At 41.5% G+C, this 11380-nt stretch overlaps 3 non-coding genes across 3 annotated transcripts; 2 read left to right on the plus strand and 1 right to left on the minus strand.

The window, feature by feature from the left end:
- Positions 1 to 2188: 2188 nt before the first annotated feature.
- On the plus strand, positions 2189 to 2302 carry LOC140286171 (U5 spliceosomal RNA). The gene has a single exon (XR_011911051.1). It is a non-coding gene; the product is annotated as a U5 spliceosomal RNA (small nuclear RNA).
- A 308-nt stretch (positions 2303 to 2610) lies between these two features.
- Positions 2611 to 2794, plus strand: LOC140286162 (U2 spliceosomal RNA). The gene has a single exon (XR_011911043.1). It is a non-coding gene; the product is annotated as a U2 spliceosomal RNA (small nuclear RNA).
- A 3232-nt stretch (positions 2795 to 6026) lies between these two features.
- LOC140286182 (U5 spliceosomal RNA) lies at positions 6027 to 6140 on the minus strand. Its single transcript, XR_011911061.1, has one exon. It is a non-coding gene; the product is annotated as a U5 spliceosomal RNA (small nuclear RNA).
- Positions 6141 to 11380: the final 5240 nt, after the last annotated feature.

An 11380-nucleotide genomic window follows, 5' to 3' on the forward strand; every position in this document is an offset into this window, starting at 1 on the left:
ATGTTTTGACATTCGCACCTTTTCTCACCTGCTTTTTACTATTGTCGGCCAATCACAGCTTCCTCTCCACCATACTTGTATGGTAGGAAATTCTCACCCACTCTCATCCGAAGACCTCTCCTCCCGCTTTTGTTAATATTTACTCGGGCATTCGAACCTTTTCTTACCCACTTTTTACAAATTATGGTCGAACATTCACACCTACTTGCAGCTGAATACTTCCGCTCCACCTTTTAGTGATGTATGGTTGGCATTTGCACCTTTTGTTACCCTCTTTTTATACTGATTGCTGAAGATTAAGTTGTTCTTTCTCAAACTACAATTTTTTTTTAATTGTTGAAACTTGATTTGAAGTGGATAAATAAGGAGGACAAACAGTTTTAAGTCACGCTGATAGAAGAAATTAATTTTATAGCAAAATCTGTATTTCGTCATATGTCGAGAGATGCTTATTGCTGAAGAAGTTCTTTCTCATTCTACAAAGTACAACGTTGTTTATCGTTGAAACTTGATTAGACATGAATAAATATGAAGGACAAAGCAGTCTTAACTTGGTTTGAGTAAATTAATTCGTTTTATAGGAGAATTCGAATTTGTGCTTATTTTCGGATTCCTGAAGAATGAGTCTGGTTCTTTCTAATAATACAAAGTTTGTTGTTTATTGTTGAAACTTCATCAGAAGTGAAGAAATAAATGAATGCCTATCAACAAATGTGGGATCTAAACTCTAGTGCTTCCTCTAAAATACTTTCTTTTCTCAATTTAGAAATGTGTGTGTGTAAGTCACAACACCCGTGACACCAAAACGGCTTTCTTTTCTCTACACTCTGCACTATGAGCACACACACCAAATCAGAAAGGCTTTTTTCTCTCTTTTCTACATTATGGACTGTGGGGACACAAAACCGCTCTCTCTTTTTTTTTTGATTGTGTGTCAGGGCGTTGTCTCACGTATTAGATTATGCTTAAGATACGAATGGGTTTATCAGTCACATCAGAATCCATACATACTGATCCTCCCGTAATAAAATGGTCGGATCTTATCAAACACACTTTGTTTCTTGTGACAATCAAGTCAGCGAAACAGCGTATACACGTCAAGACACTGAATCAAGTTTGCCACAAGAACTCATAAGTTTGGCAGTATTGCTCTGCCCTCAGCAATCATACACCCATTTTATTTTCGTGAGACATGTGCAGGCACCTGTTCATCTACTGTTCTATCACTATGAATTAGTTTATCTATTATCAATAAGGATACTTCTACAACTACTATCAAAGTATGTCCAGACTTCTTATGTTGTCAGTTGCTATATATGAATAAGTGGGTAGCTACTGACAAGCATTAAGCATGTCACACAGCCCAAACATATAACATTTCAGGACACACCACACAGTTAACAACCACAGTGAAGTGTCAAAGCCCAAACATTCAACAGGACACTTACACAACACATTCAAATCAAACAGTCAGACAACATACAAGAACATATACCCCAGCCGGCATTGCTCCCTGCCTATTTTCCTACAGCTCACTATGTGTGCGCACACCTTTATTCACAAACTCTTCAACTTATACTCTTTTACCGAAGCTGCTACAGCTCGATTGGCCGAATACCCTTAGATCCTATTTTGGTGAATTTGACATCTGCCTTACATGTAACAGATTAGCGGTTTAGCAGTTTTAATTTAGTTTGAGTGAAGGAATTCATTTTATAGCAAAATCCGAAATCGTGAAGCACTCATGAAAGTAAGCTTATTCTCGGATTCCTGAAACTTTAGATTTGCTCTTTCTTTTACTGCAAAGTACAACGTTGTTTTTTTTGTTTAAATCTTTCTAGACATGGTAAATATGAACGACAAAGCAGTTTTAATATAGTTTGAGTGAAGGAATTCATTTTATAGATAAAATCCCAAGAGTCTGCAGAGATAAGAGAGTGAATGCGAAGTAGACTTTAACACGGCTATGGGAGCGAGCCGAGTGTCGGCTAACCGGGAGAATTGCTTGAAAGAAACGCGACACCGAATGAGCGGTCAGAACAAAGCCTCAATACGGTGTTCCCGTGGTGTTTTTGTTGCTGCCTTGTCGATTGCACAGGGGCAAGCGTTTCAACCAAGCAACGCTCACCATGGGGAAGGTGGCTATGGCAACTAGCCTGATGCCCTGCTCCCGCAGTGACGGATAATCGTACTCTGGTTTCTCTTCATAACATACAAGTCTTTCGCCTTTTACTAAAGACTTTCGTGGAGAGCAGCACTAATGAGTTGTTTCTATTTTTGGCAGGCTTTACCTTTGGGGGTGAAGCCCTTTCTGTCTGTGCAAAAGAAATCTTGCTACTTTGCAGAGTGACTTCTCTGAGTAGAGTCGCCTTACTTGTTGCGACTGTGCCGATGTTCGAAGCTGGACTGCAAAGTTCTTGCTTGAATGGTGCTTGCTGGAGCATGCGGGAGTGCAAAGTTATACCATTTAAAAGGGCTGAAGAGTGCTCAGTGCAGCGGGTGGGCGGAGGTGCAACGTGACATTCTGGCCACCTATGGCCATAAAAAGAACACTGCTACAAGTGCGCATTGTGCCAGCAAGGGCCCTCGGACCTGAAACAGTGGACAGTTATCGCTTCTCGGCCTTTTGGCTAAGATCAAGTGTAGTATCTGTTCTTATCAGTTTAATATGTCCTCTATACGAGGACAACATATTAAATGGATTTTTAAGAATAGGAGTTGAAAAAGAAGCTTGCTCCGTTCACTCCAAGCCTCGACCCGGTACTGCAGTGCCTCTGGGAACGGTGCGCTCTCCTCTGCTCTTGTGAAAAAGCAAACAGCGGTGCAGGATGGAAGTTTCAGGGAGCCCAAGATGAAACTTTCTTTTAATCTGCTGAGAAAAGAGAGTGAATGCGAAGTGGACTTTAACACGGCTATGGGAGCAAGCCGAGTGTGGGCTAACCGGGAGAATTGCTTGAAAGAAACGCGACACCGAATGAGTGGTCAGAACAAAGCCTCAATACGGTGTTCCCGTGGTGTTTGTGGCTGCCTTGTCTTTTGCACAGAGTAAAAGACAAGGCAGCCATCGAATAGATTGTTTCTACTTGGTCAGCCGAGGAGCAGGGGGGGGGGCAAGCGTCTCAACCAAGCAAAGCTCACCAAGTAGGAACAATCGGGCCCTTTTCGATGGCTGCAACACCTGAAAGAGATATTGATGCGAGACCCGATCAAATGCTTTTTCAAAGTCTAAATTTAAGATGACAAGCCGGGTGTTTCTGTCTCTAGCGTAATCAATGATGTCTCGAATCAGTACGAGGCTGTCGGTGAGTTGTCTCCCTGAGATGGCACAAGCTTGATCTGGGTGAATTACCTCCTCTAAAACAGAGGACATCCGTGTCGCTAAAACCTTGCTAAAAAGTTTACAGTCAAAGTTTAAAAGTGTGATGGGCCTCCAATTCTTTAGGTCAGTCTTATCATTTTTTTTATAAAGTAGAGTCACTATTCCCACTCTAAAACTGTCAGGCAGTCCGTCGTGTTTTTCAAAATCTTTAAAAACATCTAAAATGTCTGATGATAAAAGGTCCCAATAGGTCAGATAGAATTCTGCAGGAAGCCCGTCTAAACCCGGAGCTCGACTTCTCTTAAAACCTGTTAGGCATTTTTTTAACTCTAAAGCAGTAAAATTCTGTGTCAAGTGTGCATTCTCTTTTACGGTTTTGTCAACGAATTTTAAGATTTCTGCCGATGTTTCCAAGTGCACTGGTTTCTCTTTGTACATGTTACTATAAAAGGTATGTACAGTTTCAATCATCTCTTGTGTGGATTTTGTTAAAAACCCATCTTCTCTTTTTAGATTTTGAATACACTCCTTTTATTTATAACTTTCTTTCTTTTTCACCTTCCTCAATTTCCTGCTCCCTGCTTCTTACAAAAATTCCTTTACTCTTTATTTCTGCTAAAACTGACATTTCCTTTTTGACATCTTTGATTTCTTCTTTAAAGTCTATGCCACACTGATTTAGTTTAAAGTAGCGCTGTAAGCGTTTATGTAGTCCCATCATACATCTATTCTCTTTCCTTTTTTTACGTTTACCTTGCTGTTTAAAAAAAGTCTGGGTCGTTTCCTTCACCATTTCCCACCATTGTGCATGTGTTTCGTAGAGGTCTTGAAGGGTTTGCCACTCTTTATAACATTCCCTGTACTGACTGACTATGATTTCATCCTCCAACAGGGAACAGTTGAGTTTCCACAGACCACTTCCTACCGTCACACCAGAAGGGGGTGAAAGGGTGCAGGAGAGTCTGAAAAGAAAACAGGGGTTAATCTAACATCAGTGGGTGGGCAATCTCTAGTAAAGAAATAATCAATGCGAGAGGCTCTGGTGCCATCATGACTAAACCAGGTGAAGCCCTCCTCTCTGGGATGCATGGTTTTAAAACAGTCAGTAAGCTTAAAATCCCTGCATATGCCCTGAAGTAAAATCGAAGTCTTATCCACTTTAAAATCTACCCCTGCTCTTTTTCTATCTTTCCTGCTCAAGATACAGTTAAAATCCCCTCCTACAACTAAAGGTACTTGCCCTAGCATGTAAAGCTGTATATCTTCTAAAAGGTCATACCTTTCATTTTTTCCATTGAAACCATAAATATTTAAGAGGTTAAAGTCTTGCCCCATAAAATTCAAGTGTGCTAAAAGTGCCCGTCCGTCTCTCACCACTGTGCTGCCTTTCACCAGAACATGCGGATTTTTAATTAGAATGGCCACACCATCATTTTTATTTTGATTTGAGCCACTCCATATCGATAAATGGGGCCACATTTCCTCCCATTGTCTATGGTTTTTTAAAAAAGGTAGTCCACATTCTTGTATTAAAAACACATCTGATTTTATGGAGTCTAAGAAGGATAAAATACTCTGGGCTCTTGTCTTTGATTTCACACTTCTCACATTTAGTGTTGAGAAGGTGAGAACCATTAAAAGCATAAAGGAAAGTAGGTATGTCATTTTCGTTTTTCTAAGTTATCAAAACAAATTACACACAGGTTATTTCTTGGGAAACTAGCTCTTCCTTCATTTCTTTAGGTGAAAAGTGAGTAGGGTGATCTATATTTCCTTTTCGGACTCTCGGTGTTGGCCTCTGACGCAATGTTGCATTTAACTTTGAGTCCCTGGGGGTTGATTGCAGAGCTGAAGTTAAAAAGGAGACCTCATTTGGTGAGTCGGAGGGGAAGACTCTAGGTTCTTCCACTGAAGAACTGTCTGAAAGGGACCTAACCCTTCCCCTCTTCTCTGATACCACTGGGGAATCAGAGGCTCAGATGCCGTCCTCTTCGGCTGTTGACCTTCGGGGAGGTGAGTATCTTCACTAGACTCACCTGTCTGCTCTTCCTCCTCATTTAGCGTAGCTCCACCCTCTGCCTGTGAATTCTCACAAACTTCAACACTGAGTGGTGAGGCCTCTACAGGCCCCTCCCCTTTTTGCTCCTCACTTCCAATCCAAGCTTTTGGCGGGAAGTTTGAATTTATTGGGTCAACCTCTTCACTTTGTTCACCAACTGCCACCTTTGGTCCTTCTCTTTGTTGGCTTGACTGTGGCTTTACCGTCTTTAATTTGTTGGCAAAAGATTTAGGGCAATCTCTGAAGAGGTGATTTAATTCTCCACAGAGATTACATTTCCTGCCATTTGGACACTCTCCAAAAGTTTGCCCAATTTCTCTGCTCTTCCCACACAACACCTTGGTACAAGCCTCAACCAGGTGCCCATGCTCACCACACTTGCGGCAGAACTTGGGCTGCCCCTGGTAGTGGATGTAACCTCGGTTTTCAAGGTGGCCAGAGTGTCGCCCACCCACTGCACTGAGCACTCTTCAGCCCTTTTAAATGGTATAACTTTGCACTCCCGCACGCTCCAGCAAGCACCATTCAAGCAACAACTTTGCAGTCCAGCTTCGAACATCGGCACAGTCGCAACAAGTAAGGCGACTCTACTCAGAGAAGTCACTCTGCACAGTAAGAAGATTTCTTTTGCACAGACAGAAAGGGCTTCACCCGCAAAGGTAAAGCCTGACAAAAATAGAAACAACTCATTAGTGCTGCTCTCCACAGAAATCTTTAGTAAAAGGCGAAAGACTTGTACGTTATGAAGAGAAACCAGAGTACGATTATCCGTCACTGCGGGAGCAGGGCATCGGGCTAGTTGGCATAGCCACCTTCCCCATGGTGAGCTTTGCTTGGTTGAGACGCTTGCCTCCCCCCCCCCTTGCTCCTCGGCTGACCAACTAGGAACAATTGGGCCCTATTCGATGGCTGCCTTGTCTTTTACTCTGTGCAAAAGACAAGGCAGCAACAAAAACACCACGAGAATCCCGTATTGAGGCTTTGTTCTGATCGCTCATTCGGTGTCGCGTTTCTTTCAAGCAATTCTCCCGGTTAGCCCACACTCGGCTTGCTCCCATAGCCGTGTTAAAGTCTACTTCGCATTCACTCTCTTTTCTCAGCAGACTCTTGGGATTTTATCTATAAAATGAATTCCTTCACTCAAACTATGTGAAAACTGCTTTGTCCTTAATATTTACCATGTCTAGAAAGATTTAAACAAAAAAAACAACGTTGTACTTTGCAGTAAAGAAAGAGCAAATCTAAAGTTTCAGGAATCCGAGAATAAGCTTACTTTCATGAGTTCTTCACGATTTCGGATTTTGCTATAAAATGAATTCCTTCACTCAAACTAAATTAAAACTGCTAAACCGCTAATCTGTTATATGTAAGGCAGATGTCAAATTCACCGAAATAGGATCAAAGGGTATTCGGCCAATCGAGCTGTAGCAGCTTCGGTAAAAGAGTATAAGTTGAAGAGTTTGTGAATAAAGGTGTGCGCACACATAGTGTGCTGTACGAAAATAGGCAGGGAGCAATGCCGGCTGGGGTATATGTTCTTGTATGTTGTCTGACTGTTTGATTTGAATGTGTTGTGTAAGTGTCCTGTTGAATGTTACATGTTTGGGCTTTGACACGCTTCACTGTGGTTGTTAACTGTGTGGTGTGTCCTGAAATGTTATATGTTTGGGCTGTGTGACATGCTTAATGCTTGTCAGTAGCTACCCACTTATTCATATATAGCAACTGACAACATAAGAAGTCTGGACATACTTTGATAGTAGTTGTAGAAGTATCCTTATTGATAAAAGATCACTAATTCATAGTGATAGAACAGTAGATGAACAGGTGCTTGCACATGTCTCACGAAAATAAAATGGGTGTATGATTGCTGACGGCAGAGCAATACTGCCAAACTTATGAGTTCTTGTGGCAAACTTGATTCAGTGTCTTGACGTGTATACACTGTTTCGCTGACTTGATTGTCACAAGAAACAAAGTGTGTTTGATAAGATCCGACCATTTTATTACGGGAGGATCAGTATGTATGGATTCTGATGTGACTGATAAACCCATTCGTATCTTAAGCATAATCTAATACGTGAGACAACGCCCTGGCACACGATAAAAAAAAAAAAAGAGAGAGAGCGGTTTTGTGTCCCCACAGTCCATAATGTAGAAAAGAGAGAAAAAAGCCTTTCTGATTTGGTGTGTGTGCTCATAGTGCAGAGTGTAGAGAAAAGAAAGCCGTTTTGGTGTCACGGGTGTTGTGACTTACACACACACATTTCTAAATTGAGAAAGGAAATTATTTTAGAGGAAGCACTAGAGTTTAGATTCCACATTTGTTGATAGGCATTCATTTATTTCTTCACTTCTGATGAAGTTTCAACAATAAAACACAAACTTTGTATTATGAGAAAGAACCAGACTCATTCTTCAGGAATCCGAAAATAAGCTCTATTTTATGAGTTATGCACGAATTCGGATTCTCCTATAAAACGAATTCATTAACTCAAACCAAGTTAAGACTGCTTTGTCCTTCATATTTATTCATGTCTAATCAAGTTTCAACGATAAACAACGTTGTACTTTGTAGAATGAGAAAGAACTTCTTCAGCAATAAGCATCTCTCGACATATGACGAAATACAGAATTTGCTATAAAATTAATTCCTTCTATCAGCCTGACTTAAAACTGTTTGTCCTCCTTATTTATCCACTTCAAATCAAGTTTCAACAATTAAAAAAAAATTGTAGTTTGAGAAAGAACAACTTAATCTTCAGCAATCAGTATAAAAAGAGGTGCAAATGCCAACCATACATACCAAAAAGGTGGAGCGGAAGTATTCAGCTGCAAGTAGGTGTGAATGTTCGACCATAATTTGTAAAAAGCGGGTAAGAAAAGGTTCGAATGCCCGACTATATATTAACAAAAGCGGGAGGAGAGGTCTTCGGATGAGAGTGGGTGAGAATTTCCAACCATAATCTATAAAATACGGTGAAAAAAAATATGTGAATGCCTCATAAAACACTAAAAGCGGAAGTGTTCGGCTGCAAGAAGGTGTGAATGTCCGACTATATTTGGTGAAAAGCAGGTGAAGCAAGGTCTGAATGCCCAACCTTACATCATCAAAAGCGAGATCAGAGGTGTTTGGCTGCAAGAAGGCCATAGTTTGCCAAAAGCGGGTAAGGTGCGAATGACCGACTAAATATCAACAAAAGTGGGGGCGGAGGTCTTCGGATGCAAGTGGGTGTGAATATCCCACCATACAAGTATGGTGGAGAGGAAGCTGTGAATGGCCGACCATAGTAAAAGGCGGGTGAGAGAAGGTGCGAATGTCAAACCATACATAATCAAAACAGGGAGCGGAGGTGTTCTGCTGTAAGAAGGTGTGAATGTCCAACCATAGTTGGTAAAAAGCGGGTAAGAAAAGGTTAAAATACCCGACTGTACACAATCAATAGCGGGAGCGGAGTTGTTCGGCTACTAAAAGGTGTGAAAGTCTGACCATGGTTTGTAAAAAGCGGGTAAGAAAAGGTGCGAATGCCCGACAATGTATGATCAAAAGAGGGAGTGGAGGTTTTCGGCTGCAAGAAGGTCTGAATGTCCAACCATAATTTGTAAAAACCGGGGAAGAAAAGGCTCGAAAGCCCGACTATACACCATCAAAAGTGGGAGCGGAGGTGTTCAGCTGCAAGACGGTCTGAATGTCCATCAATAATTGCTAGAAAACATGAAAGAAAATTTTCGAATATCAAACTGCACATGATCATAAGCGGGAGAGGAGGTGTTCAGCTGCAAGAAGGTGTGAATGTCTACCCATAATTACTGAAAAATGGGTAAGAAAAGGTGCGAAAGCCTAACCATACATCATCAAAAGAGGGAGCGGAGGTGTTCCGCTGTAAGACGGTGTGAATGTCCGACCATAGATGGTAAAAAGCGGGTAAGAAAAGGTTAAATTACCCGACTGTACACAATCAAAAGAGGGAGCGGAGTTGTTCAGCTAAGAGAAGGTGTGAAAGTCTGACCTTGGTTTGTAAAAAGCGGGTAAGAAAAGGTTTGTATGCCCGAATATACACCATCAAAAGCGGAAGCGGAGGTGTTCGGCTGCAAGATATTGTGAACGTCCGACCAAAGTTTGTAAAAAGCAGTTAAGAAAAGGTTCGAATATCTAACCAAACATAATCAAAAGCGGGATTAGAGCTGTTCGACTGCAAGTAGGTGTGAATGTCAGATCATAATTTGCAAAAAGCTGATGAGAAAGGGTGAGAATGCCCGACTATACACCATCAAATGCGGTAGCGGAGTTGTTCGGCTGTGAGTAGGTGTGAATCTCCAACCATAATTGCTGAAAAATGTGTTAGAAAAGGTAAAAATGCCGGTCCATACATAATCAAAATCGGGAGAGGTGGTGTTCAGCTGCAAGAAGGTCTAAATGTCCATCAATAATTGCTAGAAAACATGAAAGAAAATTTTCGAAAATCAAACCACACTTGATCATAAGTGGGAGAGGAGGTGTTCAGCTGCAAGAAGGTGTGAATGTCCACCCAAAATACCTGAAAAATGGGTAAAAAAAAGGTGCGAATGCCCAACCATACATCATCAAAAGCAGGAGTGCATGTGTTCGGCTACAAGAAGGTGTGAACGTCCAACCAAAGTTTGTAAAAAGCAGTTAAGAAAAGGTTCGAATATCCAACCATACATAATCAAAAGCGGGAGCAGAGCTGTTCGACTGCAAGTAGGTGTGAATGTCAGATCATAATTTGCAAAAAGCTGATGAGAAAGGGTGAGAATGCCCGACTATACACCATCAAATGCGGTAGCGGAGTTGTTCGGCTGTGAGTAGGTGTGAATCTCCAACCATAATTGCTGAAAAATGTGTTAGAAAAGGTAAAAATGCCGGTCCATACATAATCAAAATCGGGAGAGGTGGTGTTCAGCTGCAAGAAGGTCTAAATGTCCATCAATAATTGCTAGAAAACATGAAAGAAAATTTTCGAAAATCAAACCACACTTGATCATAAGTGGGAGAGGAGGTGTTCAGCTGCAAGAAGGTGTGAATGTCCACCCATAATACCTGAAAAATGGGTAAAAAAAAAGGTGCGAATGCCCAACCATACATCATCAAAAGCAGGAGTGCATGTGTTCGGCTACAAGAAGGTGTGAACGTCCAACCAAAGTTTGTAAAAAGCAGTTAAGAAAAGGTTCGAATATCCAACCATACATAATCAAAAGCGGGAGCAGAGCTGTTCGACTGCAAGTAGGTGTGAATGTCAGATCATAATTTGCAAAAAGCTGATGAGAAAGGGTGAGAATGCCCGACTATACACCATCAAATGCGGGAGCGGAGTTGTTCGGCTGTGAGTAGGTGTGAATCTCCGACCATAATTGCTGAAAAATGTGTTAGAAAAGGTAAGAATGCCGGTCCATACATCATCAAAAGCGAGAGAGGTTGTGTTCGGCTGCAAGTAGGTGTGAATGTCCAGCCATAATTACTCACAAACGGGTAAGAAAAGGTAGTATTGCCAGACCATATATGATCAAAACAGGGAGCGGAGGTGGTTCAGCTGCAAGAAGGTTTGAATGTCCGACTAAAGTTCAAATATATTAACAAAAGCGGGAGGAGAGGTCTTCGGATGAGAGTGGTTGAAAATTTCCAACCATAATGTTTAAAATGCGGTGAAAAAAAGGTGTGATAGAACACTAAAAGGTGGAGCGGAAGTGTTCGGCTGCAAGAAGGTGTGAATGTCCGACTATATTTGGTGAAAAGCAGGTGAAGCAAGGTCTGAATGCCCAACCTTACATCATCAAAAGCGAGATCAGAGGTGTTTGGCTGCAAGAAGGCCATAGTTTGCCAAAAGCGGGTAAGGTGCGAATGTCCGACTAAATATCAACAAAATTTGGGACGGAGGTCTTCGGATGCAAGTGGGTGTGAATGTCCGACTATATTTGGTGAAAAGCAGGTGAAGCAAGGTCTGAATGCCCAACCTTACATCATCAAAAGCGAGATCAGAGGTGTT

The sequence above is a fragment of the Leuresthes tenuis genome, unplaced genomic scaffold, assembly GCF_036924035.1.
Source record: "Leuresthes tenuis unplaced genomic scaffold, fLeuTen1.0.hap1 SCAF_75, whole genome shotgun sequence".
NCBI lineage: Eukaryota > Metazoa > Chordata > Actinopteri > Atheriniformes > Atherinopsidae > Leuresthes > Leuresthes tenuis.